The sequence below is a fragment of the Agelaius tricolor genome, unplaced genomic scaffold (genome assembly GCF_023055355.1).
Source record: "Agelaius tricolor isolate 1412-34295 unplaced genomic scaffold, bAgeTri1.0.p SCAF_61, whole genome shotgun sequence".
In the NCBI taxonomy this organism is placed as follows: domain Eukaryota; kingdom Metazoa; phylum Chordata; class Aves; order Passeriformes; family Icteridae; genus Agelaius; species Agelaius tricolor.
In genome coordinates, this window is record NW_027269321.1 from 1747296 (window position 1) to 1773021 (window position 25726).

At 55.4% G+C, this 25726-nt stretch overlaps 1 long non-coding RNA gene and 1 pseudogene across 1 annotated transcript in view; one reads left to right on the forward strand and one right to left on the reverse strand.

The window, feature by feature from the left end:
- Positions 1-19158, forward strand: part of LOC139605232 (uncharacterized) — a 59387-nt gene extending 40229 nt beyond the window's left edge. Inside the window, exons 2-3 of the long non-coding RNA XR_011684296.1 lie at positions 18222-18287; positions 18735-19158. This is a non-coding gene — a long non-coding RNA (uncharacterized lncRNA). The remainder of the gene's footprint in view (positions 1-18221; positions 18288-18734) is intronic.
- The window catches only part of LOC139605190 (zinc finger protein 850-like), a 273898-nt pseudogene that overhangs the window by 130196 nt on the left and 117976 nt on the right, over positions 1-25726 (reverse strand).

The window sequence follows — 25726 nt, forward strand, 5'->3', positions numbered from 1 at the left end:
TGATGTCACAGCTAGCTCTGTGCTGTCACAACCCCCTCAGTGCTGTCACACAGCCCACTCTGTGCTGTCACACAGCCCCTTGCTGCCATCCCAGCTGCTCTGTGGCTCTGGGACACAGCCCCAGAGGTGCTGCTGTGACACAGCCCCCGCGGGGACATCCCACAGCCCCGGCCAGTGCTGAGCCCCTGGGAGCTCTGTCTGTGCCCTGCTCGTGTCCCTGAGGGGCCCTGGCAGTGCCCCAGCCCTGCTGGGCTGTGCACAGGAGCTGCTCCTGGCCAGAGCTGTCTCTCTGCAGCTCTGCTGCCCTTGCCAGGAGCTGCCTCTGGGCCAGGAGCCCGGCCCAGCTCAGCAGCACAGACACAGCACAAGGACTTTAATCACCCTCTGGGCCTTTGCTGCTCTTTGCATCACACCCAGTCCCTCAGAGTGGGCTCAAAGACTTCTCAAGAGCTCACAGTGAGATTGAAAGACTGAAGTTTCTTGTACTTTAAAGAGATCCCTGTGAGGGACAGGACTGAGAAAGTGTCCCCGGGTTCCCGGGAGAGCAGAACACTGGAGGCACTGATGGCAGCTGGGGACAAACAAGGCAAAGGTGTCTCTGGTGCTGAGCAAACCTGGATTTGTTTCAGGAATGTAAAGGGCCAAGGCCTGAGCCCCAGGGCCTGGCCAGGCAGATCCTGTCCCTCCCTCCTTGCTCAGGGCTCTTCCCGGGATGGGCCCTGGCATGTGGGGATGGGCAATGCCAAGGGCAGGAGCGTGGGGCGGCCCCTGCCAGGCTTCTGAGCAGGGACAAGGAGGCCATGAGGCCCCAGGCCTGCAAGGGTCACTTGTCCCCTCCTGGCTCAGGCCCAGGGCCAGCAGCCATGGCCAAAGCGCTGCCCAGGTTGGCTCTGTCAGGGCTGTCTTGCAGCTGCTGCCCATCCCTGTGCCCTGTGCAGCCCAGGCTGTCCCACGGTGTCCCTGCCCTGGCCTCTGTCCCTGCAGGCTCTGGGCATCCCCCGGCTGCCCCACCTGGCTGGGCCCTTCCTTTGCTGACAGCTCTGCCTCCTGCCTGCCCCTGCCTGCCCACACAAAGCCTGGGGCTGCTCCAGGCTCCTGCTGGGGACGTGCTGCACCACAGCCCTGCCCTGACAGGGAAATTCCTTTCTCCTGCAGCCACTCTGGGCCTCCCCAGCTGCCCTTGGCGTTAATTCTTTCTCTGGCTGTTTTCCACTATGTCAAAAGGATCCACCATCCCTTAAATCGCTCTTTAAACACTCTCATGGCTCTGCTCCACTGTCCTCAGGCTCCACCCCACTGAGCACAGAGCTCCTTTGTCCCTATACAGTGCTCATGGGCCCAAGGCCTCCAAACCCCCCCTCCTTGGGACATCTCTGGGCCCTCTCCAAAGTGTTTCCAAATGAAAACATTCACCTCAGAGTCTAAAGAAATCACCAGAGGACAGGGCCAGCCCGACCTGTCTGTCCTGGCTACTTTTGTCTGGGAGCAATCCTTGGATATACAGAATTTGGGAGGCCAAATTCTAATTTTGGCCATGGTCCCTGGACAAGAAGGCTGGTTCTTTTCCATAGGAATGAAGGAACAGAGCCCCAGTGTTTCAGGGACAGATGAGAGGTGACCACCAGAGGCCACGGCCAGCCAGACCTGGCAGGTTTGGTTTTGTGAGATACCCTTGCATAGAGGAAATTATTTTAGGGAGAGTACCCGTTTTGGCAATGGGCATCTGAAAAGTCAGACAGCTCTTTTCCATAGCAAGGAAAGCACAGAGCCCCAGTGCTCCAGGAGCTGATGAGAGGCAGCCCTTGACATGCCAAGATCAGCCAGAGCTGTCAGGTGGCCCCTGGGAGGCCAAGCCAGCCAGAGCTGTTCCATGTTCCCTGGGTTCCATGGGTCCCACAGTGTCCCAATGGTCCCTTGCTTCCATGGGGCCCTGAGGTGTCATAATGCCCCCTTGGTGACACCAGGCCCTGAAGGTTGGAATGGTCTCCATGGTTCCATCAGGCCCCACAGAGCCACAATGGTCTCTGGGTCCATGGACCCCCTCTGTGTCACCATGGCCCCTTGGTTCCAAGGGCTCCAGTGGTGCCACAATGATCCCCTTGGTTCCCTGGGCTCCAGTGGTGCCACAATGATCCCCTTGGTTCCCTGGGCTCCAGTGGTGCCACAATGATCCCCTTGGTTCCCTGGGCTGCAGTGGTGCCACAATGATCCCCTTGGTTCCATGGGCTCTTGTGGGGCCACAATGATTCCCTTGGTTCCATGGGCTCCAGTGGGGCCACAATGATCCCCTTGGTTCCCTGGGCTCCAGTGGTGCCACAATGATCCCCTTGGTTCCATGAGGTCCCCACAGTGTCCCAGGGATCTCCATGGGAAGGAAAGGACCCAGCCCCACTGTTGCAGGCGCAGCCACCAGAGGCCAAGGCCAGCGAGCCTTGATGGTACTGGCAGATTTTGCCTGGGAGCAACCCTTGGATATTGAGAATTTCAGAGGTGGAATCCCAATTTCAGACATGGACACTGGAGGAGAAGGATGGTTCTTTTCCATAGGAAGGAAAGCACAGAACACCGGTGGTGTCTCCGGGGCAGATGAAAGGCGGCCATCAGAGGCCAAGGCCAGCCAGACCTCTCTGTCCTGGCAGCTTTTGTCTGAAAGCAACCCTTGGATATCAGGAATTTGGGAGGTGGAACCCCAATTTCAGCCATTTTTGCATGGATAAGAAGGACGGTTCTTTTCCATAGGAAGGAAAGCACCCAGCCCCAGTGTTTGGACAGCAGGGGAGAGGCACCCCCAGGAGGCCAAGGGCAGCCAGACCTGTCTGTCCTGGCAGCTTTCACCTGGGAGCAATCCTTGGATGTACGGAGTTTTGGAGGTGGAATCCCAGTTTTGGCCATGGTCAAGATGGGTATTTTTGCCCATAGGAAATTAAAGCACAAAGTCCAAGTGTTTAGGAAGAAGATGAGAGGTGGCCACCCTCAGGCCAAGCCAGCCAGCCCTGTCTCTCCTGGCACCTTTTGTCTAGGGGCTTTCCTTGGATATTGGGCATTTTGGAGGTGCAATCTCAGTTTTGGCTGTGGGTGCCTGGACAGGAAGAAGAGCTCTTTTCATAAGGAAGGAAAGCACCCAGCCCCAGTGTTTCAGAGGCAGATGAGGGCCTGCCCTCAGGAAGCCAAGGCCAGCCAGACTTGTCAGTGCTGGCAGCTTTTGTCTGGGAGCTATCCTTGGATATAAGGAATTCCAGAGGCAGTTGCCCAGTTTTGGCCATGAGTGCCTGGTTGAGATGGAGGGTTTTTTCCCACAAGAAATAAAAGCACATGGTCCCAGCGTTTCAAAGGCAGATGAGAGGTGCCCCCAGGTAGGCAAGGGAGCCAGATCTGTTCCTCCTGGCAGATTTCATCTGGGAACAATCTTTGCATGTAAGGGAATTTGGAGAAGGAATCCCAGTTTGGGCCATAGGGCCCTGGAGGAGGATCAGGACAGTTCTGTCCCATAGGAAGGAGAGCCCAGAGCCCCAGTGCTTCAGGGGCAGTTGAGGAGCAGCCCTCGACATGCCAAGGTCAGCCAGACCTGTCCAGCAGCCCCCAGAAGGCCAAACCAGCCACACCTGCTCCCTGTGCCCTTGGTTCCATGAGGCCCCACAGTGTCCCCATGGTCTCCTTTATTCCAGGAGTCCCTGCAGTGTCACAATGTTCTCCTTTCTTCTGCAGTGTCACAACGGCCCCTTGGCTTCCCTGAGCCCTTGCAATGTCCCCGTGGCCCCTTGGCTCCCTGTGGCCCCGCTGTGTCACAACGGCTCCTTGGTTCCACGGGTGCCATAGCTTCATCCTTGGCCCTTGGTTCCAGAGGGGGCCTGAGTTTCACAATGGTCCCTCTGATTCCGTGAGGCACCAGAGTGTCACAATGGTCTCTTTGCTCCCATGAGGTTCCATAGTGCCACCATGGTGTCCTTGGATCTGCGTTGTCACAAGGGCCCCTTGGTTCCATGAGTTTCTGGACTGTCAGCAATGGTTTCTTTGCTCCAGAGGGGCCTTGATGTGTCACAAGGGCTCCGTGGCTGGGGTTTGTGTCTCACCCACGCTGGAACCCCAGCAGTTGGTAGCCATGTGCGTTTCTTTCTATAGAGCTTCTGTCTTCCTGTCTCTCTGTCTTCTCCTTCTAATGCTCTTGATATGGAACATTTTTTGATACCTCAACAACTGAAGTGATTAAACGTTTCTGGGTGCAACAGGCTGAGTTAATGAAGTTACTGCTATGGTGTTTTATGTTGAATTGGATGTTTTAGTAAATCTTTTTCCAAAGTTTCTTGATTTTCTGATCTTTGCCAGGAAAATTTTGTGCCATTTTGTCCTCTTGAGAATATATGGTTGGTGTTTCTCCTGTGCACCAAACTCCAGGAAAGGAACCCTTGGTTACTGTGAGAAACGACTGCAGACTTTGAAAATTTTAAAAGGTTTATTCAACCTTAACAAAAATGACAAGAAAAGGACTAAATAAGGAAGAACAGGCCTGGGAGCTCCCCTCATGGCCGCCTACCACGTGCCTGGCTCGTCCTCAAGATGGACGCTTCACCTTTGATACCCCGGGATTGCTTCAGCCAAACCTGGCCCCTCCCACAGTCTGTCAGTCAACTCTTCTTTGATGTTTATTGGTGGAGTCTGCTTTCCTGCAGCTTGATTGGAGGGTCAGGTGCTGTCATGCCACGCCCCCTCCCCTAGGAACAAGTCTTTGTTCTCGCCTTCTTTCTACCTGTCCTGGATGGCTCAGGCTGTCTGATGGTAACAACGGGGGGAAAGGGACTGTGGGGAGAACAGAGGACATCTAAACAACAGACTGCAATAACATAATGACACATCAATAAAGCTTCTCTTAATATTCACACAGTATCCATCCCTTAATTGCAGGAGCCAATCATCTCATTAGCCATCTACAACACAAAGGGACCTAAAATCACCGTTACAAGATAAAATTACCCAAAGACTAAAATCCACCCATATGGGCCTAAAATCAGCCAAAGGCATCTAAAATCCACTCTAAAACTGCCCAGTTTATCCTAAAATCGCCCAAACAGGCCCAAACCCCACCCAAATGGGCTTAAATCATTCAAAGGGATCTAAAATCCACCCTCAAACCCAACAGATTTGGCCTAAAATCTGCAAAGGGGCCTAAGATCCACCCTAAAAGGCTTGAAATCACTGCAAGGGATCTGAAACCCACCCTAAACCTGTCCAGTTTGGCCTAAAATCACACAAATGGACCTAAATTCTCCAGGACCAAGACCAAACCCAGCAGCAGAAGTGGCACCAGCCGCAAGACTGACACTGGAACTGAGATGGCAGCGCCACAGGACCGGCACCGGGACTAGGACCAAGACCCAGACCAGAACCTGCACCAGAACTGGCACTGGGACCAAGACTGGGACCAAGCCTGACACTGGGACCGGCACCAGGAGCGCTTTGGAACTGGGACTGGCACCGGCAGCGCTCCAGGACTGGGATCAGGACCGAGACTGGAACCCGGCACCCGCACCGGGACTGCTCTGGGACCGGGACCAGGACCGAGACCGGGAGCCCTCCAGGACTGAGACCGAGACCGTCACCGGAACCAGCACCGAGAGTGGCAGCGCTCTGGGACTGGGACTGAGACTGAGATTGGCACTGGGAGCACTCCAGGACCCAGACCAGCACCAGTAGCAGCACTGGGTCCAGAACCACTCTGGGACCAAGACTGAGACCAGCACTGAAACCAGCACCAGCACCGGCACCGAGAATGGCACCGCTCCAGGACCGAGACTGGGACTGAGACTGGGACTGGCACCGCTCTGGTACCAAGACTGGGACTGGGACTGGCACTGCTCCAGTATCGAGATCAACATGAGAACCAGAATCAGCCCCAGGAGTGCTCCGGGACTGAGATGGAGACTGAGGCAGGCACCGGAACCAGGATCAGCACCAGGATCACTCTGGGACCAGCACAAGGAGCAGGAACTGGACTGGAAATGGGATTGGAAATGGGATTGGCACTGGGATCCCTCCTGGATCTCTGCATTCGTTCCGGGGAGCTTTGGCTGCGCCCCCGGGCAGGATGGGGAGGGACCCCTGGGCAGGGCGGGACCCCCTTGGTTCACATTGATCCGGTGCAGCCATCCCGGTCCATATGGTCCAGTTTGTATGATCCCAGTCTTGGCTCCTAATCCCCACAGTCCCAGCCTGTGAAATCCCAGTCCACATGATCCCAGTCTGTACAATCCCAAGCCATACAATCCCAGTCTACATGATGCCAGTCTGTATGGTCCTGCATGGCACACACTCCAAGGACCTGGAATTCCAGTTCCCAGCCAGGAAAAGATGTTCCTGCCCTTGAAGGCAAAGCTCCTAAGAAGGGGCCGAAAGCCAAGTGGATCCTACAGTGACATTTCACTGCCAGCCTTCAGAACTTCACCCATGGCCATTGTAGCTCCTGCACTGGGAATTAAATCAGGGCAGGGTCTTTGGTGGCAGCTGCCCTGGCTCAAGGGAGACACTGAGAGAGAAACAGAGCAGGCAAAGAGAGGCAGGAGAGAAAGGAGGACACAAACACAATCAGCTGAGAAGGTGGCACTAACTCTGAAAGTTTTATTTGCTATCAAATACATCCCACCCACCCAGCCCCACACAATCCCAATCCCATCACTCCAAATTGGGATTGCACTTCTCCCAATCTCCTTCACACCCCATCTCACTCTGGCAGCTGTGGAATGGAGTGAGTCTGGCATGGGACTGAGTTTTTTAGGGTGGGAACAAGGCATTTTGATGTGGGATTGAGCCTGTATGAATTAAAATTCAGTTGTTTTCAGTGGGATTCAGTTGTTTTGAGGTGACCCTCTTGGCTTTTGGAGTGCAAAGAGATGGAGAACACTGCACAAAATCCCCCCCCAGACTACACAAATCCTCCAGAATATTCTCTCCAAACCATCAATTTCCCATTAAAAAACTCTGAAATTGTGGGACTTTAGACATCTGTGATCAATTTTTTTCTTTAAACACTGTTTTGGCTGTTTTTAAGGGATGAAGATGAATCAGAAAAAAATGCCAAACAAAAGGACAAGCAGGCAGGTGTGTTCCCAACATGGATCAAAGGGAATGTGAGTGACCAGGGTTGTGCCCAAAGTGCCTCCTCCAGTGGGGGATGGAGCTGCAGCAGCGCACGAAGCTCTTCCCGCACTCGGGGCACTCGCAGGGCTTCCCTTACCGGTGCCTCCATTGGTGTCGGGTCAAGGTAGAGCTCCTGGAGAAGCTCTTCCCACACTGGGGACACTCGTAGGGACTCTCCCCGGTGTGGATGCGCCGGTGGGTGATGAGGGTGGAGTTGTACTTGAATCCCTTCCTGCAGTCGGGGCATTGGAAGGGCCTCTCCTCTGTGTGAATCCGATAGTGCCGGAGGAGACTGAAGCTGGTCTGAAACCTCTTCCTGCATTTATCACACTCGTAGGGCCTCTCCCCAGTGTGGATGCGCCGGTGCTTGACAACGTCGGAGTTGTTCTTGAATCCCTTCCCACAGTCGGGGCATTGGAAGGGCCTCTCCTCTGTGTGACTCTGATAGTGCTGGATGAGATGGGAGCTGGTCTGAAACCTCTTCCCGCACTTGGAACACTCATAGGGCCTCTCCCCAGTGTGGGTCCTCTGGTGCTTGATCAGGCTGGAGCTCCGGCTGAAGCTCTTCCTACATTCCCCACACTCATAGGGCCTCTCCCCTGTGTGGCTCCTCAGGTGCTTGATCAGGGTGGAGCTCTCGCTGAAGCTCTTCCTACATTCCCCACACTCATAGGGCCTCTCCCCTGTGTGGCTCCTCTGGTGCTTGATCAGGCTGGAGCTCTGGCTGAAGCTCTTCTCACACTCCCCACACTTGTAGGGCTTTTCCCCAGTGTGGGTCCTCTGGTGCACAGTCAGGTTGTACTTCCACCTGAAGCTCTTCCCACACTCCACGCACGTGTGGGGCTTCTCCCCATCATGGAGCTGCTCATGGAGCACCAGCTCCGAGCTCTGCCTCCATCTCCGGCCTCCTTCCCGGCCCAGGCTGCCTCTTTCCCCCTCACATCCCCGCCATCTGCGTTTGCAGCCCCTCCTCGTGCGGCATCTCCGGGCCTTTTCCTCCCCGTTGGCTTCCTGTGCCGTGGAGCCGCTCCAAACGGCCTCTGCCACCAGGTTCTGCCGCGGGCATTTGTCCTCCCTGCTCTCCATGCTCAGCTCCTGCTCTGGGCGAGGAAGGACAAGGACAGCATGGGATTTGCCTCTGTGCCACAGGCAAGGGCAATGAGATCCCCCCAGGGCACACCTGGGGACGCACTGCCCCCTCTTGGCTCTCCCCATTTCGGGATGCCGGGGCTCTTTGGGCTCCCGGGCTCCCTTCTCCCCTCATTCTCTGCCCTGGGCTGCAGCGGCTCCAAGGAGTCCCCCCTGCCCCTCTCCAGGCTCTTGAGGCTCCCACCAATGGCGGCGCTCCCCCCTCTCTGGCCTCCCCACTTTGGCCTCCTGGGGCACACAGGGCTCTGCTCCTCCAGGCTGCCTCTGCCGGCAGCCGTCACCGCCACCCCCCGATGTCCCCCCGAGGGGCCTTTTCCACTCAGCCTTGGACTTCTTCATTCGCCTTCATCCATCTTCTTCCATCCCTCCTCCATTTCCTCCTCCCCCCTAACCCCGCCTCCTCCTCCCCCTCCATCCCTGCCCTTCCCTCCCTCCTCCTCCTCCCCCAGCAGCAGCCACACCCTCGGTGCCCCGTTCCCGCAGCCCTCGCAGCCCGCGGCAGCAGCGGCAATGGAGCCGGGCCAGGTCGGCATGGGCAGCGCGGGGCTCTCGGCTGCTCCCAGCCGCTGCGGGCGGGGGGAACCCGGCCCGGGCCAAAGGAGAGGCAAACTGGGCAAACTGGGGGCTGCACATCCAAACTGGGCCTTGCTGGGGACCCTGCCTGGCCCCTGCCAGCCCTTGGGGCTCCTCTCGGCACATCCGCCAGGGGGGAGCGCACACAGGCCTGGGGGATCCCAGCAGTGGCAGCACTGCCAGGGACTGGGCTGCACTGGGATCGTACTGGGAGCGACTGGGGCTGTACTGGCTTTGTACTGACATCAGACTGGGATCGTACTGGGAGTGTATTGGGGATGTACTGGCTGTGTACTTGGATCGTACTGGGAGTGACTGGGAATATACTGGCATCATACTGGAGTGACTGGGACAATTATAGGTTTCTATTGATATTATACTGGTATCATGCTGGGACGGGACTGGGTTTGTACTGACATCATACTGGGATCATACTGCCATGCCAGGGCAGACTGTGATTGCACTGATGGACACTGGGATCATACTGGGATCATACTGGGAGAGAGTAGGAGCCTGCAGTAGGCAATTGAGACCACGTTAGGGGCAAATGGGATATACTGGGAGTGACTGGGATGGAGCAGCTCTGAGCAACAGGGATCATGCTAGGAGCAACTGGGAGGAACTGGGAGTGACTGGGAGCCTGCTGGGGGTGATTGGAAACTGCTGGGCTTATACTGGGATGAACTGGGATCATGCTGGAGCTGACTGGGATCATTCTGGCAGTGAGTGCCACTACACTGAGGCTGACTGGGAGTGCTTGGGAGCAAATGGGATCATACTGGAAGGAACTGGAAAGATGCTGGAGGGAACTGGGCTACACTGGGACATACTGGGAGTGACTGGAACAAAAGTGAAGGTGAAAGAGAGCAACTGGAACCATGTGGAGCACAACTGGTTCATACTGGCAGGGACTGGGAGCACACTGGGCTCATCTCTGGATCATACTGGGAGGGACTGGACTAATACTGGGAGGATCTGAGAGGGACTGGGAGCACACCCTGCACATCATCCCCCAGACTGGGCCTGACTGGGAGCAACTGGGAGCACGCTGGCAGCAAATGGCATCATACTGGGACTAACTGGGCTGATCTAGGGAGCAACTGGAACCACACTGGAGGCAGCTGGGACCATACTGGGAGAGATTGGAACAACTGGGATTATACTGGGACCCCACTGGGAGGGCTGGCATGTGACTGGGATCAAACTGGAGCTTACTGGGATCATATTGGGGTTGAAAGGGAGCGACTGGGATCACACTTTGGGCTACTGGGAGCAGCTGAGGGAAACTGGGATGATGCTGCAAGCAAACTGGAGGAACTGGGAAGGACTGGATGCATGCTGGGGGCAACTGGGATATACTGGGCATGACTGGGGGATCATACTGGGGGGACTGGAACCACACTGGGAACAACTGGGACCATGCTGGGGACAACTGGGACCACGCTGGGGGCAACTGGGAGTGAGTGGGACCATGCTGGGAGGGACTGGGATCATATGGGGAGGGACTGGGACTAGAGCAGGGGCAACTGGGTCCAACTGGGACCATCCTGGGAGTGTCTGTAACCATAGGGGAGTGATGGAAGCACACTGGGAACAGCTGGGCCCATGCTGGGAGCAACTGGGATCCCACTGGGGGCACTGGCATCAGACTGGGAGTGACTGGGAGCAACTGGGATTAGACTGCAAGGGACTGGGATCATACTGGGAGTGGCTACACTCATACTGGGATTATACTGGGTGTGAATGGAACCCGACTGGGGCTTACTGGGAGCTACTGGGCCCATGTTGGGAGGAAAATGTGACCCACTGGGAGCAACTGGGATCGGCTGGAAGGTTCTGGAACCATGCTGAGAGGACTGAGACTACAACTGGGGCAACTGGAGCCACCCTTTGAGCAACAGATGGAAACTGGGATGATGCCAGAGGAAACTGGGAGGAACTGGGAAAGACTGGGATCATTCTGAGGTAACTGAAACATACTGGGAGTGTCTCTAACCATCCTGGGGGCACTGGAACCACACTGGGAACAGCTGGGATCATGCTGGGAGCAACTGGGACGATGCTGGGGGAAACTGAATCTGCCCTGGAGGCAACTGGGCACGACTGGGACCCTGCTGGGAGGGACTGGGACTATTCTTGGGGCTACTGGGATCATCATGGGAGGAACTGGGAACATCTGGAATTATGCTGGGAGCAACTGGGATCACACTGGGATCCCAGTGAGAGCAGTTGAGTCCATGCTGGGTTACACTGGGATCTCATTGAGAGCAACTGGAATCACACTGGGATTGACTGGGAGTGGCTGGTTTTGTGGATTTGGGGGGCTTGGATTTTGAGAGATTTTCTTGGCATTTTGAGGGGGAGTTTTCTGGGGGTGGTTGGGAGTTTATTTAAATTTCTTGTGGCTTTTTTTGAATTTTGGGGATTTTACTGGGATTTTGTTGGGATTTTTTGGGATTCTCAGAAATTCCTGGGGTTTTAATGAGATTTTTAGGAGATTTTGGGGCATTTTAATGGAATTGTGGTGGCATTCAGAGGGATTCATTGGGGATTTGGGGTTTTTGGGGATTCTTGGTGGGATTTGTGGGGTTTTGTGGGTTTTTTTGGGTGTTGCCAGGATTTCCTTGGATCTTGCAGGAGATTTTGTGGGGCTTTTAATGGTTTTGGGGACATTTTGGGGGGATTTGCAGAGTTTAATCTGGATTTTTGGGGTTTTTGGCATTCCAAAGGATTTTGTGGGTTTATATGGGGATTCTGGGGTGTTCTAATGGGATTTTGAGAGATTTAATTGGGATTTTGTGGGTTTTATTGGGACTTTCGAGGCTTTTACGGAGATTTTGGTGCCTCTCAGCCCTTCCCCACACCCAGGGAATGCCCCAAAGCCCCCCTAAAATTCCACTAAAACCCCACAAATCCCCAAAAATTACAAGATAACCCTCAAAAACCCCAGGGAATCTTCAAACATCCCAGTGGAACTCACCAAAATTTTAAAAAACTCACTAAATTTTCAATAAATCTCCCCCCAAAAGCCCCCACAACCCCAACAAAACACCAAAAATCCAAAATCCCCCAAATCAACAAAACCCCCCAAAATCACATAACCATCCCAAAACCAAATAATTCTTCCCAAAAACCGCAATAATCCCTCCTAAACTCCCAACAAAATCCCAAAAAAGCCCAAAAAAGCCACCCCCAAATCCCCAAAACCCCTCTCAGAACCCCAAAATCCCCACAAACCCCCTCAGACTCAGTGGGGCCGTCCTGGATCAGGGGGCACCGGCCGGTGGAAAGGAGCCACTTCAGGGGGCCCTGGGAGCTTTTTGGGGAGGGGGCACCATGGGAGACCCCCCAAAAACGGGGGAGGGGGAACTCCTGCAGTGCCCCCTCCCCCCGAAACCCCCAGACCCCGGTTCAGGGTGGGCCTGGGACCCCCCGGGACCCCCAAATCTCCCCCAGGACCCCTCCAGGAACCCCAAACTCCCCAGAGTCCCCCAGTGTTGGCCCAGAACCTCTCTGGACCCCCAAACCCTCCCCAGGACCCCAAAAACCTCCCCAGGACCCTCAACCCCCCCCAGTTCTCCCCAAAATTCACCCCAGACCCACCTGAGACGCCCCCAAATCCATCAGACTGCCCCAAATCCCCCTCGGACCCCTCAATTCCCCCAAACCTCATGAAATCGCCTCAGACTCCTCGAAGTTCCCCAGACCCACCTCAGAACCGCCCAGATCCACTCACAACCGCCCAGTTCCTCTCGCAATCCCCCAAAATCCCCCCAGACTCTCCCAATTCCTCTCAGTTCCCCCTAAACCCACCTGAGAACGCTCCAGACGCTCTCAAGCTCCCCCCAAAGCTCCCTAAAGCCCCCTCAGACCCACCAAAGCCCCCTCAGACCCCCTCATTCCCCCCAAACCCACCGCACACCCTCGTGTTTCCCGTCGATGCCCCCAAAAATCCCCAATTTCCCCTCAGACCCGCCCCAAACCCCCCCAGTTTGCCCCCGGCCCCACCTCAGCTCCGCTCTCCCTCAGAATCGCGCGCCTCCACCGCCTGTGCGGGCTCCCAGCAATGGCGGCGCGCCCCGCCCCGAACCAACCAATCAGCGCGCTGCACATCCCTGAACTAACCAATCACGGCGCGGATCCCCCAGCAAGGCCCGCCTCCCCTGCGCCGTCCCAGCCAATCAGAGGCGACCGGAAGCGGCACCCCCTTCCCCGCCGCCGCCGGGACCCCCCGGGCTCGGGACAGGAGCGGGAGGGGCCTGAGAGGGGATCGGGGGGGGGCGGGGGAGGGTCCGGGGGGTCTGGGGGGGCTTTGGGGAGGGGTCCGGGGGTTTGGGGGGGTCTGGGGAGGGGTCCTGGGGCACTGTGGGGGGACCTGGGGGGTGCGGATGGGTCCTAAGAGGGGTCTCGGGAGGGGGAGGGGGTCGTGGGAGGGTCTGGGGGGGTTTTGGGGAGGGGTCGTAGGAAGGTCTTGGGAGGGTCTGGGGGTGTTGGGATGGTCCTGGGGGAATTTGGGGAGGGCTCTGGGGGGTCCTGAGGGTGTCCTGGAGGGTTTTGGAGGTTTGGGGAGGGGCTTTGGGGGTCTGGAAGGGTTTTGGGAGAGGGTCTGGTGGGGGGGGGGATTTGGGGAGTTTTGGGGAGAGGTCCCGGCGCGATCTGGGGAGGGGCTGGGGGAGCCTGAGTTGGGTTTGGGGAGGGGTCTGGAGGGTCCTGGGTGGGGTCTTGGGAAGGGTCTGGGGGGGGGGGGGTCTCAGGGGACATCCTGGGCTGGGCCCCATTGGGGTCTGGGGGCTCTCAGGGGGGTCCTGGGCAAACCTTTGGGGGGCTCTGGGGGGCCTGGGGGAGATTTGGGCGTCCCGGGGGGTCCCAGGCCCACCCTGAACCGGGGTCTGGGGGTTTCGGGGGGAGGGGGCACTGCAGGGGTTCCCCCCCCCCCGTTTTTGGGGGGTCTCCCATGGTGCCCCCTCCCCAAAAAGCTCCCAGGGCCCCCTGAAGTGGCTCCTTTCCACCGGCCGGTGCCCCCTGATCCAGGATGGCCCCACTGAGTCTGGGGGGGTTTGTGGGGACTTTGGGGTTCTGAGAGGGGTTTTGGGGATTTGGGGGTGGCTTTTTTGGGCTTTTTTGGGATTTTGTTGGGAGTTTAGGAGGGATTATTGGGGGTTTGGGGGAGAATTGTTGGGGTTTGAGATGGTTATGTGATTTTGGGGGGTTTTGTTGATTTGGGGTGTTTTGGATTTTTGGTGTTTTGTTGGGGTTGTGTAGGTTTTTTGGGGAAGGATTTATTGAAAAATTGGGGAGTTTTTTAAATTTTGGTGAGTTCCACTGGGATGTTTGGTGATTCTCTGGGGTTTTTGAGGGTTATCTTGTAATTTTTGGGGATTTTGTGGGGTTTTAGTGGAATTTTAGGGGGGCTTTGGGGCATTCCCTGGGTGTGGGGAAGGGCTGAGAGGCACCAAAATCTCCTTAAAAGCCGTGAAAGCCCCAATAAAACCCACAAAATCCCAATTAAATCTCTCAAAATCCCATTAGAACACCCTAGAATCCCAATAAAAGCCCACAAAATCCTTTGGAATCCCAAAAACCCCAAAAATCCAGATTAAACTCTGCAAATCCCCCCAAAATATCCCCAAAACCATTAAAAGCCCCACAAAATCTCCTGCAAGATCCAAGGAAATCCTGGCAAGACCCAAAAAATCCCCCAAAACCCCCCAAATCCCACCAAGAATCCCCAAAAACCCCAAATCCCCAATGAATCCCTCTGAATGCCACCACAATTCCATTAAAATGCCCCAAAATCTCCTAAAAATCCCAATAAAACCCCAGGAATTTCTGAGAATCCCAAAAAATCCCAACAACATCCCAGTAAAATCCCCAAAATTCAAAAAAAGCCACAAGAAATTTCAATAAACCCCCAACCACCCCCAGAGAAACTCCCCCTCAAAATGCCAAGAAAACCCCCAAAATCCAAACCCCCCAAATCCACAAAACCAGCCACTCCCAGTCAATCCCAGTGTGATTCCAGTCGCTCTCAGTGAGATCCCAGTGTAACCCAGCATGGACTCAGCTGCTCTCACTGGGATCCCAGTGTGATCCCAGTTGCTCCCAGCATAATTCCAGCTGTTCCCAGTTCCTCCCATGATGATCCCAGTTGCCCCAAGAATAGTCCCAGTCCCTCCCAGCAGGGTCCCAGTCATGCCCAGTTGCCTCCAGGGTAGATTCAGTTTCCCCCAGCATCGTCCCAGTTGCTCCCAGCATGATCCCAGCTGTTCCCAGTGTGGTTCCAGTGCCCCCAGGATGGTTAGAGACACTCCCAGTATGTTTCAGTTACCTCAGAATGATCCCAGTCTTTCCCAGTTCCTCCCAGTTTCCTCTGGCATCATCCCAGTTTCCATCTGTTGCTCAAAGGGTGGCCCCAGTTGCTCCCAGTATGATCCCAGTTGCCCCAGTTGTAGTCTCAGTCCTCTCAGCATGGTTCCAGAACCTTCCAGCCGATCCCAGTTGCTCCCAGTGGGTCACATTTTCCTCCCAACATGGGCCCAGTAGCTCCCAGTAAGCCCCAGTCGGGTTCCATTCACACCCAGTATAATCCCAGTATGAGTGTAGCCACTCCCAGTATGATCCCAGTCCCTTGCAGTCTAATCCCAGTTGCTCCCAGTCACTCCCAGTCTGATGCCAGTGCCCCCAGTGGGATCCCAGTTGCTGCCAGCATGGGCCCAGCTGTTCCCAGTGTGCTTCCATCACTCCCCTATGGTTACAGACACTCCCAGGATGGTCCCAGTTGAACCCAGTTGCCCCTGCTCTAGTCCCAGTCCCTCCCCAGATGATCCCAGTCCCTCCCAGCTTGGTCCCACTCACTCCCAGTTGCCCCCAGTGTGGTCCCAGTTGTCCCCAGCATGGTCCCAGTTGTTCCCAGTGTGGTTCCAGTCCCCCCAGGATGGTTCCAGACACTCCCAGTATATCCCAGTTGCCCCCAGCATGTCTGCAGTCATTCCCAGGCACTGCCAGTGGCCCCAGTAAGGTGTCAGTTATCCCAGTATGATCCCCCAGTCATGCCCAGTATATCCCAGTTGCCCCCAGCATGCATCCAGTCCTTCCCAGTTCCTCCAGTTTGCTTGCAGCATCATCCCAGTTTCCCTCAGCTGCTCCCAGTAGCCCAAAGTGTGATCCCAGTCGCTCCCTTTCAACCCCAATATGATCCCAGTAAGCTCCAGTTTGATCCCAGTCACATGCCAGCCCTCCCAGTGTGGTCCCAGTATAATCCCAGTTGCTTCCAATCTCTCCCAGTATGGTCCCAGCTGCCTCCCGTGTGGTTCCAGTTGCTCCCTAGATCAGCCCAGTCAGTCCCAGTATGATGCCATTTGCTGCCAGCGTGCTCCCAGTTGCTCCCAGTCAGGCCCAGTCTGGGGGATGATGTGCAGGGTGTGCTCCCAGTCCCTCTCAGATCCTCCCAGTATTAGTCCAGTCCCTCCCAGTATGATCCAAATATGGCCCCAGTGTGCTCCCAGTCCCTGCCAGTATGAACCAGTTGTGCTCCACATGGTTCCAGTTGCTCTCTTTCCCCTCACTTTTGTTCCAGTCACTCCCAGTATCCCCCAGTGTAGCCCAGTTCCCTCCAGCATCTTTGCAGTTCCTTCCAGTATGATCCCATTTGCTCCCAAGCACTCCCAGTCAGCCTCAGTGTAGTGGCACTCACTGCCAGAATGATCCCAGTCACCTCCAGCATGATCCCAGTTCATTCTAGTATAAGCCCAGCAGTTTCCAATCACCCCCAGCAGGCTCCCAGTCACTCCCAGTTCCTTCCAGTTCCTCCTAGCATGATCCCAGTTGCTCACAGCTACTCCCAGTAACACTCAGCACCATCCCAGTCACTCCCAGTATATCCCATTTGCCCCTAACGTGGTCTCAATTGCCTCCTGCAGGCTCCTGCTCTCTCCCAGTATGATCCCAGTATGATCCCAGTATGATATCAATATAAACCCAGTACAGCCCCAGTCGCTCCCAGTACGATCCCAGTGCAGCCCAGTCCCTGGCAGTGCTGCCACTGCTGGGATCCCCCAGGCCTGTGTGCGTTCCCCCCTGGCGGATGTGCCGAGAGGAGCCCCAAGGGCTGGCAGGGGCCAGGCAGGGTCCCCAGCAAGGCCCAGTTTGGATGTGCAGCCCCCAGTTTGCCCAGTTTGCCTCTCCTTTGGCCCGGGCCGGGTTCCCCCCGCCCGCAGCGGCTGGGAGCAGCCGAGACCCCGCGCTGCCCATGCCGACCTGTCCCGGCTCCATCGCCGCTGCTGCCGCGGGCTGCGAGGGCTGGGGGAACGGGGCACCGAGGGTGTGGCTGCTGCTGGGGGAGGAGGAGGAGGAGGGAAGGGCAGGGATGGAGGGGGAGGAGGAGGCGGGGTTAGGGGGCAGGAGGAGGAAAGGGAGGAGGGATGGAAGGGGCGGGATGGAGGTGGAGAGAGAGCAGCGATGGAAGGAGGAGAAGGAGGTGGGGTTAGGGGGGAGGAGGAGGAGGAGAAGGGATGGAAGGGGAGGGATGGACGATGAGAAGGCGGTGGGGATAACAGAGGACCGGGAGGGGGGATGGAAGAGGAGGAGTGGGAGGAAGAGGAAGAGGAGGGGCAAAGGCGGATCAAGGCTGAGCTGAGGGAGCCACGCGGTCTCGATCCCTGCCTGAATTCGCAGCCCCCACCTGTGGGATCATCGCCCCCCCCTCCATGGCTCCGGTGAGCGGGGAGGGGGAGCCCAGCCCGGATATCCCGGGGGGTCCCTGGGTTGGGTTTTTGGGGGGATGTTTGGAGAATGAAGAAGTCCAAGGGTGAGCGGAAAAGGCCCCTCGGGGGGACATCGGGGGGTGGCGGTGGCGGCTGCCGGCAGAGGCAGCCTGGAGGAGCAGAGCCCTGTGTGCCCCAGGAGGCCAAAGTGGGGAGGCCAGAGAGGGGGGAGCGCCGCCATTGGCGGGAGCCTCAAGAGCCTGGAGAGGGGCAGGGGGGACTCCTTGGAGCCGCTGCAGCCCAGAGCAGAGAATGAGGGGAGAAGGGAGCCCGGGAGCCCAAACAGCCCCAGCATCCCGAAATGGGGAGAGCCAAGAGGGGGGAGCTTTTGGCATTGCTGGCACTGCCAGCAGCCTGGGCAGGGCGGGCACCCAGGAGAAGGGGGACCCCCAATCCAAGCATGACCCCAGCAGCTGGGACAGGGTAGAACCCCTGAACACCAAAGGGGAGGGACCAGGGATGGGGAACTCCTGGGAGGCTTTTTCATGGCTGAATCTTGGTGTTTGGGAGGGTTTACTGGAGCCCAGATGGCCGGTGACTTGTAGAGATGGACTTGGGCAGAGGGACGTTGAAACTCAATGTGCTCATCCCTTGTTTTCTCCAAACCAGGATTTCCCATTGCCAACCCCTGGGAGGCTGCGAGGAAGAGGAAGATGCTCCAGGGCACTGAAGCAGGTGAGGAGGAAGTCAGTGTCTCTGGAATGCTTAAATTTAGAGGGTTTTGGGAAAGCTTCAAAAGACAAGCCTCAGAGACAGTAGAACTGTGATTATAGCTTTGCAGCAGCCATAAGATTGGTCAGCAGAAAAATTATAGAAGAAGTAGAAAGTAAGGAGCAATAGAACAACGGTCTGTGCATTAACACTTATCTATACTAACTCCCTAACCTGCAGAAAAGTATATATAGCAAGATATCAGGAAGTTCCAGGTTTAATAATGGAGCTCTGTTCATCGTGTTGTAAGGCTTACAAATAGGTATTGTGTTTGAAGTAATGGAGCATGGTTTTAACCAATAGTGCTTGGATGGAACCACTGTCAATATGCTTTTGCTTTGTGTGATTGGTGAAAAACCTTTTAAAGTAAGTTTTAACATTAAGGTTTTTTTCTGCTACCTGGGATGTGAGCTGCTGGCATCTTCCCATTGTCATAACCAAGAAATGAGACTGATGCTGAAAAATAAAACAGCTCAAGACGCGTTCCTAGCAGTCCAGTCCTGTTTGTGATGTGTGCACAGCCGCGAGCTGGCGATGAATGCCCCTTTCCCCTCTGTGCTGCTCCATCTCCCAGCCCAGCACGGCCCCCAGCTGCAGCACAGCCCTGGGGGGATCTCGTTGCCCTTGCCTGTGGCACGGAGGCAAATCCCATGCTGTCCTTGTCCTTCCTCGCCCAGAGCAGGAGCTGAGCATGGAGAGCAGGGAGGACAAATGCCCGCGGCAGAACCTGGTGGCAGAGGCCGTTTTGAGCGGCTCCACGGCGCAGGAAGCCAACGGGGAGGAAAAGGCCCGGAGATGCCGCACGAGGAAGGGCGGCAAACGCAGATGGCGGGGATGTGAGGGGGAAAGAGCCAGCCTGGGCCGGGAAGGCGGCCGGAGATGGAGCCAGAGCTCGGAGCTGGTGCTCCATGAGCAGCTCCATGATGGGGAGAAGCCCCACACGTGCGTGGAGTGTGGGAAGAGCTTCAGGTGGAACTGCCACCTGATCGTGCACCAGAGGATCCACACTGGGGAACGGCCCTACGAGTGTGAGGAGTGTGGGAAGAGCTTCAGCCGGAGCTCCAGCCTGATCAAGCACCAGAGGTCCCACACTGGGGAGAGGCCCTATGAGTGTTCCAAGTGTGCGAAGAGGTTTCAGACCAGCTCCCATCTCCTCCGGCACTATCAGAGTCACACAGAGGAGAGGCCCTTCCAATGCCCCGACTGTGGGAAGGGATTCAAGTACAACTCCACCCTCGTCAAGCACCGGCGCATCCACACTGGGGAGAGGCCCTACGAGTGTGATAAATGCAGGAAGAGGTTTCAGACCAGCCCTGATCTTGTCCTGCACTATCGGATTCACACAGATGAGAGGCCCTTCCACTGCCCAGACTGCGGGAAGGGATTCAAATACAACTGCACCCTTGTCAGGCACCGGCGCATCCACACAGGGGAGAGTCCCTACGAGTGTCCCCAGTGTGGGAAGAGCTTCTCACAGAGCTCTCACTTGACCCAACACCAACGGAGGCACCGGTAAGGGAAGCCCTGCGAGTGCCCCGAGTGCGGGAAGAGCTTCGTGCGCTGCTGCAGCTCCATCCCCCACTGGAGGAGGCACTTTGGGCACAGCCCTGGTCACTCACATTCCCTGTGATCCATGTTGGGAACACACCTGGCTGCTTCTCCTTTGTTTGGCTTTAATTTTTGCTCTTCTCAATATCTTTGCACTCCAAAAACCAAGAGGGATTGATCTGTCACCTCAAAACCACTCAAATCCCACTGAAAACAGCTACATTTTAAGCCATAAATGCTCAATCCCACTTCAAATTGCTTGTTCCTTCCTCAAAAAAACTCCATCCCAGGATAAACTTGCTCAGTTCCACACCCATCAGGGTGAGATGGGGTTAGAAGGAGATTGGGAGAAGTGGGATCCCAATGTGGAGCAGTGGGATGGGGATTGTGTGGGGCTGGCATTGTGGGATGTATTTGATAGCAAATAAAACTTTCAAGCAGTCCTGATTTCTGTCCCGTTCATTTTCAGTCAGTTCTGTTTGCAGAGTGCCACCTTGTCAGCTGATTAAATTCCTATAAAAGTCCTATTTTTAAATCATCTAACCCAAACAATCCAAAAACCAATATCCAAGTAAAGCCACTCACCTGTAATTAAATTTTTAAAAAATATTTTAATTGTTTTTGAGTATCTAAGGGTGATAAAGTTTAATTGTTAGGTTAAAATGTCTGAGAAATTATACTGCTGTTTGGTTTTGCGTTTAGTATATTTGTAATATGAATTGTTTCACTACGGTGTGTTAGATTGTATGCTAGCTTTTTTAGATGTTTTTTATCTAAAGTATATTAGTCATTGAGTTAAAACTTTCAAAAGGGATTTCTTGGTATATAACTTGTTTATTTATATGCATTGGTAATATTATAGCAACAATTGTTGTTTTTTTGGGTTGAACCATTGGAATATTGTAAGGAAGACTTGAGATTTTTATATTTCATTTTTATTATAATTTATTTAATTTTAATTATTATTTCTTTATTTATAATTCTAATTTTTTTGAGATGTGTCCTGGTTTAGGGCAAATTTGAGAGAAAACCTCCCCGGGGGACCCTCCAGAAAGCAAAGCCACAGGGCCCTCCCCCCAACCGGTTCGGGAGGGATTGCTCAGAGAGAAGTGGAAAGAACCTGTTCATTTAACAGGCACAGCACCCCCAGCACACAAAATGAACAATACCCATGACACCGCTCTTTCCCGGCTCTGAAAAGGATGACAAATTCAGAAAGCCTCTCTTGGGGGTGGTCGCTCTGTTCTCAGTCCCTCCGGCGCTGGGGCAGCTGCTGCAGCCACAAGGTGCAAACACTCGGTGTTTCCCAGCTCCCAGTCCAGAGCAGGTTCAAGTAATTCTGAAAAAAGGAAAGGAAAAACAGTCCAGGGAAAAATTCAGACTGCTTAGCTAAACTAACTAATGAGCAGAAGCAAAAAGCGAGAGCAAAGCAGGAGCAAGAGCAAAGCAAAAAGCCCAGCAAAAAGCAAAAGCAGCACCATGTACTGCCCCGTCTCTGTGTCCCACCAGCTGTGGAGGAGCAGGCTGATAAGAAACCAAAACAAAACTTTCACTCTTCAGAGCCAGTCTTGAAGGCACAGAACATAATATCCAGCATGAACAGAAGACATGAATGGGGATACAAGCATCATAACGTCACCCTAGGACAATGTCCCAAAGGTCCGTTTGCTGTAGATGGGATGACTTGCACGTCAGTGTTTTCCAAGGTAGCTTCTGCTGCTGCTGCCACACCGACTCCTGCGCTCCCGGCTGTGGCTGATTGAAGAATGTCCAGGTTGTCGGGGAGCATTTGTGTCACGGCGCGCCCCCTTTAGCGCTCGGTTCCGCGGGTCCCAGCGGCTCCGTCTCTCTCGTCTGTGGATTTGCATTCGCCGCTTCGGTGCCCGTGCTTGTCACATCTGCTGCACTTTCCCTTGGAACCAGTAGCTGTTGCTGTTTGTTACTTTTCTTTACGGCTCTAACTTTGCACCTGTGGCTGCCACACCGAAGGCAAACTCGGTCGGGGCCGTTTTCTCTGTGCTGCACAAGTGGCTCAAGGGCAGTTGCCATTGCGTTGCTGGATAGGTGGCCTTGTCCTCTGGAGCTCCTACTCCCAAACAAGCTTCTGTCATGTCTGCCACATTAGCTGTTCTAGGCAAAGTTTGCAGGATCCTTTTGGAGGTGAGATTTGCATTTTCTACTGCTAATTGCATTCCTAGCACAGCTTTAACCTCTGGGCACATTCCTGGAGCCCAAACTACTGCATTTCTGAGGCGATCTAGGAAACTCATACAAGTCTCATTTGCCTCTTGTCCAATGGGGGTATAAGATGGAGGTGCTAGTCCCATATCTGGAAATGCATGAGAAGCCTCTCATGCAAGTTTCTGAGACTGTTGCAAAATAGCAGTATGCAAACGTGCTTGAGCTTGCGGGTCAGCAAAAGGGCCTCTCTTCAGCATCATTTCTGGGGGGCCAGGCTCCCTAGGGTCTCTTTCTAAGGGGTTTTGATTATTTTTACCATTTCAACACTTTCTGTGTGTCCCTGCAAGCAAGAAAGCACCACAGAGCCTCTCCCTCAAAGCCTTGAGGTAGTGCCAAGGCAGAACTTGTTCATGCTCTTTTCCCCTGGTGATTTTCTACTCCCGTCCAGACTCTGATAGCAAAGCCGTGCTGGTGACAAAAGATTGACCTTGGCATCCTGGGGCACTTTCTGGGTGGGTGTTTGAATCTGCTTTTCCAGGCCTCGGGCTGAGCAGGGTGAGGCCGAGGCCTGGGCCCCTCCAGGCGGCGCCGGGAGCGCCCGGGGCAGCGGCGAGGGGCGGCCCTGAGGGGCGGCACAGGGGGCATTTCCCCCGAGCGGGCGGGCGGGCGGGCGGCGGGGAAAGGCGCCCTGGGCACAAGGGCAGGCACAAGGGCCCCGGCTCTCTGCAGTGCGGGCGGCCCAGCGCCGATTGCTGCTCCCGGAGCCGCTGCCAGGGCCGGGTCTCCTCCCCGCCGCTGACCCTGCACCTGCAGCGCTGCCTCCGCCTCTGCCGGGCTCCCCGGCACGGACGGCAAGGACGTGGACACGCTGCAGCAGGGGCCCAGCAGGGACACCCAGATGGTGCCGGGGCTGCAGCTCCTCTCCTGCAAGGAAAGGCTGACACAGCTCGGCTTCTTCAGCCTGGGAAAGAGACCCAGCCTTGATCCAGCTGTGGCCTTCCAGTACCTGAGGGCAACACACAAGAAAGCTGGACAGGGACTTTGTACGAGGGCAGGCAAGGACAGGACAAGGGAGCATGGATCCAAATGGAGAGAGATTAGGTTTAGGTAAGGGATTCAGAAAAAAGACTCTCCTGGAACAGGTTGCCCAGAGAAGGTGGGCATGTCCCATCCCTGACAGTGTTCCAGGCCAGGCTGCATGGAGCTCTAGACAAGCCGGTCCAGTGCAAGGGGTCCCCAGCCACAGCAGGGGGGTTGCAGCCATGGGATTTTCCAGATCCCTTCCAAGCCAAACCATGCCACGACTCCATGATTCTGGGATACTTCCCCTCCTCATCCTCTGGCAGAAAAAGAAACTTGGCCCCAAGTTCCACACTGCAGACCATGTCTTTTGGCAGCCTGCAACTGTGTCAACAGAGGATGAAAAGAGATGACATTACTGACACGATTTTCCTTTTCTATTTGAAAAGTAAATGCTCTGCTCCAGTCCACTCTGGCAAAACTGTCACAAGAGGCAATTGTTCCCCATGAAATGCTTGGTCTCATGCAAAGAAGAAAGAAGCCAGAAGCCAACAGTCTTCGTTATTGCTATGTTGTTTTCTTTGGTTGCTTCTCTAATAGGAATGACTTTGGGGTGTGATTTGTTTGTTTCTCTCTTTCATTCCTGACGGCATCGCGGTCCCCCCGCAGCGCAAGGGCGCCCTTGTGCCCCTGGAGCTGGCGCTGCTGTGGAAGGTGTCGCGGCCTGGCTTCCCCGGCGTCGTGCGGCTCCTGGACTGGTTCGAGGTGCCCGAGGGCTTCGCACTGCTCATGGAGCGTCCGCAGCGCTGTCAGCACCTCTGGTACTTCCTGCACGAGCGGCGGTTCCTGACGGAGCCCGTGGGGCGGGGGCTGTTCCGCCAGGTGCTGGAGGCCATGGGGCACTGCAGCAGCCGCGGCGTCCTGCACCCCCACATCCAGGCCGAGAACGTCCTCGTCGACCTGGCCACGGGCGAGGCGAAGCTCATCGACTTCGGCTGCGGCACGATCCTCCAGGACACGTTCTACACCCGGATGTCAGGTGAGCCCAAAGCCGGGGCCCAGCTTCGCAGTGGAGTTCCCCCCTTGGCTGGCAGAGGGGGAAGAGGGAGGGAAGGAAGGAGGGAAGGAAGGAGGGGGAATCCTTCTTCAGCCAGCTGCAGCCAAGTTGCTTTGTGGCAGGGCAGGGGCTGGCTGTTGTGGAACGGGAGCTGGCTGGGAGGGAGGGAGCAGCATGGGCCTGATGAGCTTTGCCCGTGTCCCATAGGAATGCTGGAGTACAGCCCACCGGAGTGGATCCTCTTTGGCTGCTACCATGGCCAGCCAGCCACCATCTGGTCCCTGGGCATCCTGCTCTATGAGCTGCTCTGTGGGCACCTTCCTTTCCACACCAACGAGGACATCGTCCGGGGCCAGCTCTTCTTCCTGTCCCGGGTGTCTCAAGGTGGGGATGCGCCTTCAAGGCACGAGGGGAAGAACGGGGTTGGGAGGGGCAGCTGGCACATAAGCGTCCTGCTCTTGCAGCTGGTGAGGAGGTGGATCTCCTGGGCTTAGCTGGAGGAGGTGGCACCTGTGCCTCTGTGCTGGTGTCCTCTGCAAGAGAGGATCGATAGGAAGCTTTTGGCTGCAGCTCTGAGCTGGTGTGGCCTGGGCACTGTGGAATGTGGGAGAGCATGGACAGGAGCCTTGTCCCGCTGAGCTTTGTGGACAGTTGGCTGGCTGAGAAAGGTCACGTCGACATAATACCCCTGGTTAAGCAAGAAGGAGAGAAGTCTAGAAGTCAGCAGTCAGTGTCCATATAAGGCAAGGACATTATGCCCTTGATGCAACAACAGGATAGGGAAGAGGCTCTTTTGCCAAAAATATGAAGAATAGTTTCAACAGAATAACCACAAGAATGCAGAAGGAGGCGTAGTTGGCCGATAAGTAACTAACCAATAATGAGCACTCCTTTGCAATATGTATGAGCTTTATTAAATCCAATATAAATATGTGTGACTGTCAGTAAAGTTCGAGACTTGCTGATCAGTCATATTGCATGCCACATTTCTCCCGCCGATCCAACACAAACCCAAACTCCAGCCCTGGGATACCCTATAAAAGCCCCACAGCCCTGCCTTTGCCCTGTCTTTCAGGGGTCAGAAATGGATTCTGGAGCTTTCTGAAACCCAGACCCGTCTCGTTTGTTCCCGGCACCGGCAGCTGCAGCCTCCCTGGACACCATGAACTCTGGAGAATGGGGACAGCCAGTGGGGACAGGTCCTGGAGTGCAAGATAAGTGTGTGTTCTGTTTGCCATCTGTCAGTGGTGGGGCAGTTATCTTCTGTTCATGGGGCAGTTTCTCTCTTCCACAACCAATCCTCCCTCTGGGGAGGTGTGTTCCATTAATAGGCCATTAATTATTAATTATTAATCTTCTGGTAATGGGCCACTGAGTGTCACTGCATGGCTGATTAAATGACATCATCCCATTGGGAGATGCTCCGCCCAGGGGGAGGAGCCAAGCATTCCTACCTGGATAGAATCTGAGATTTGGAACACTGTAGGCAGCCTTTTCCTCCTGGATTCCCAGAGGAGCAGCTGTCTTTCTTCTCCACAGGATTCCCAGAGGATCAGCCTTTTCCTCCTGGATTCCCAGAGGAAGGAAGATTCCCAGG